Raw genomic sequence first — 3,513 nt, 5'->3', positions numbered from 1 at the left:
CGTGCCATCCATTTTTTTGTGGGGCATCTTTACCATCTCTTTCACTTGCACTGCATCCGTTTCCTGCTGTGTACAGCTCAGATTCACACTGGTCAGTGCTTTTAGAAACTTATCCACTGGGTTCCTGAAGTCTTATTCTCATGAATTTCCACGTCTGACATTCCACACTCCCTCCAATGCCAGCCTTACCATCCAAACTCAGGCCAAAGTTTTCTTAAATACAAGTAGAATATGAAATAAACCTTCACTGTGATTATTGGATTTTCTAATGTCTAGTTCTTGTGTCTTTTAAAACTGTGTTTGTTCTTGAAGATTACTTTCCATTCTCATTCACAGAATGGGTGGTACCACATCATCCTCTTCACACAATGGAGATAAGCATATTACCATAACAGGGAACTACAACACAGTGTGTGTTCAGGCATTCACAGTGTAAGTATGTTCTATACCTTTAGCTTGATTGTAGTAACATTTTTTGCAAATAACCAACAGTGACAAAGTTTCAGGCAAGCTTCTTCATCTGCTGTATTTTCACTGTCCCCTTGTCCAGGTTTAATCTTTCAAATTAATGATCATGTGGACAGCAAAAATAAATTGCTTACTGGCTATTCTTAAGTCAAATGACAAGTTGTTTTTGTGAATTTACACAGAGGTAAGATGTGAGGTCTCTTTATCCAGTTACTATCATCCATTCTACAATTTAAGATCTGATATTCAGCAGAAAATGAAACATCTATGTTAAGGAAAATTTATTTTCAATCTGTTAATGGTGCAACAATGCGTTTTACAGCAGAGACCTAATCAGGGACTAGTTAATTTGGACTGACTAGATAGGCCAGAATTCAATTCCTCCTCTGTGCTTGAGCTTAACTCAAGGAGAAACATGAAATAGACATTTGGCTGTGCAGAGCTTGAATACTGCTGCAGTATGTCAAAGCAGTTCATCTTGAAATCGTCAGGACAGCTCACAAGACCATTAATAATGCAGAAAAAAACAATATTTATACTGTTTGACAGGGCAGTGCTAATTAGTTGGCAGAGTCCAATTATCAGAAGCAATTATTAGTTTATCAACAGGTCAAAATACCCAGGATGTTTATATCCTGTTCTAGCACAGGTATAGCAAGGACAATTGTTGCACACTACTATGTCCTAAATGAGGTCAGCTCTCTCAACACTAACATGTATCAAACCATGGCTCACTTTTACAATGGTCAGTGTTTTCATACATGTGTCCATCAGGTAGGGTTGCCATTAATCATTGAACATGTACTTGGAGATTCCATCCCACGACTGCAGCCTTCAAATGCCTATCTGCATTGTCCTAAAGTTGGTGCCCGTGCTGGTCAAAATTCACTACATACAAAGGGTTAGCAACTCTACCGACAGGAAGCTATCCTTCCTAATTTGATTTGCTTTCGTATCTGAGAGTTGAGGAGAAAGTGAGGTCTGCAGTTGCTGGAGATCAGAGCTGAAAATGTGTTGCTGGAAAAGTGCAGCAGGTCAGGTAGCATCCAAGGAGCAGGAGAATCGACGTTTCAGACATGAGCCCTTCTTCAGGAATTAGAGTTGACTTGTGTATCTGAGAGTTGACGTGTTTTCTTTTACAGCCAAAATGTTGCTGACAGGATTGCCCACATTTATATCAAAACTGATACAAGTAACATCAAGCTGACTAACCCACAGTATGTAGGATCTATCTTGCTCCATTCTTATTGTGAGAAGCACACATACAGAAGAAATGACCAGATCAATTTGGTACAGAGTCCTTCGGACATGTAATTCCTAACTTTGATTCCCTGCTTGGACTCACTTCATTAACCTAACCAGAGCAGTGGTTTGTGTGTGTGCCAATGGATTTCAGTATTGCTAGTTGAAGGAGGAGCTGATCTGTCCAGAAGTTAAACAGACACAGGATCAGTTCTGATTCCACCTGTGTAAAAATCAATCACATCAATTAAAATTGGAGATGACAAAATAATATCACATAAGCTCAAATATTTCCTGGTGTTTGGGAGCACTTTTGGGTGGAAAGAGCCAAGACTTTCACCAAATTTTTGTTACTCCATGAATGTGAACCTGGCCAATGTCAATTCTTGGGATTGGGGATGTGTGACTGAATTTGTTTGGTGCTCAGCCCGTTACTAGAGATTTAGAAAAGAAGTCACACACAACAGTAGTGAGGTGCCCTGAGAAAGATAAGCATTTCCAGCTTTTGTCTAACTGGTCAATTTTTGTAACAGAATCAATATCTTTGAGATGGACTCTGGAACTAAGAGCCAGACCTTTTCCAATTTGATGGCCTGTACTTCAGGCATCTCAACTACCCAATACAGATGAGGACAAAAGCAGGATAGACTTCATTACCACAGTCCATGCACCCAACTCAAAATGCATCTTGTCTCACGTTCCTCTCTGGCCTGTCACAAGAACAGCAACATTATTCAATGGAATTCCTTGTATTTCATTGCTGAGTTCTCTCATTGAAACAATTTAAGCTGAGTCAATAAATGTCTTTTCTTGTTTGCAGAATTTTTACTTTGGCAGGTGAATTAATGTCAATGCTGCAGGATGTTGAAGGAGGTGAAGAAAAAAAACTTTCCTTCAAGGAAACCTCAGATGGTTGTGCAGGGATCCTCAACTACCAATGTGGTGAAAAGCAAACTGCTGCTACTCTTCTCCAAACCACCCAATGGTACAGAAGCTCCAGTGTGTTTTTTGAGTGTTCATGATGACAAAATAACACTGAGTAAGAATCTGTACCAACACATACTTCAGCAGAAGGCATGGTTAAGCACGGAGTCCAAGAACTCAAACAAAACAGTACAGCATCTGCATGTTGCCGTCAATGCTGTGTTAGAGGATATTGCTTCTGTAAGTGTAACCATCAAAAATTAGAAAAGAAGCCACAAATAACCACCATTGTTACTTTTTGTGTGGAACCATTAAAAACATTCTAACAATCAATGTATTGTCTCACTAATTCAGACTCTCAATAAAAAATGATCAGTTAAAAATGTGTGTGTGCATGTGTTTTCTGCAAGTTTCAGTGCTACTTCATCATCCCGTGCAAAACTCTCTCCTGTTTTAGTTTGATTTAGTCCAAGATTTCAATATACCTTCCTATACAATTGTATTTGCTCCTGATGCTTTCAAAGACTCAAGTACACCAGAACCTGAAAGACAATAGTGTAATATTTCTGTGGAATGGTCAACCACAGATTTAAAGGAACAACCATTGACATGTATTGAACTAGCTGAACAGTTCACCTGAAAGCCAGAATCTCCAGTCTAGTTTAATGTCAACCTAGGTTTTGAATGGAACTCAAACTCACAACTTTCTTGCACACAGGCAAGCATGCTCCCAACTGGAGCAACATCTGATACCCAATGATATATTGCAATTGTTATGACACGTGGTAAAATCCCCTGCCAAATTTAAACCAGCAACACAGAGAAGATTTATCTCTGTGCAGTAATCTGTGAAAAGTTTGAGGGATCAAGAACTATTTA

General features: G+C 39.1%; 1 long non-coding RNA gene across 1 annotated transcript; it reads left to right on the top strand.

Moving 5' to 3' along the window:
• Positions 1–346: 346 nt before the first annotated feature.
• On the top strand, positions 347–2,967 carry LOC122562991. Its single transcript, XR_006315460.1, has 2 exons — positions 347–432; positions 2,531–2,967. It is a non-coding gene; the product is annotated as an uncharacterized LOC122562991 (long non-coding RNA).
• The last annotated feature ends 546 nt before the right edge of the window (positions 2,968–3,513 follow it).

The sequence above is a fragment of the Chiloscyllium plagiosum genome, chromosome 26 (assembly GCF_004010195.1).
Source record: "Chiloscyllium plagiosum isolate BGI_BamShark_2017 chromosome 26, ASM401019v2, whole genome shotgun sequence".
Lineage (NCBI taxonomy): Eukaryota > Metazoa > Chordata > Chondrichthyes > Orectolobiformes > Hemiscylliidae > Chiloscyllium > Chiloscyllium plagiosum.
The sequence above is the reverse complement of the archived record's forward strand: the minus strand, read 5'-3'. Positions and strand labels throughout refer to the sequence as shown.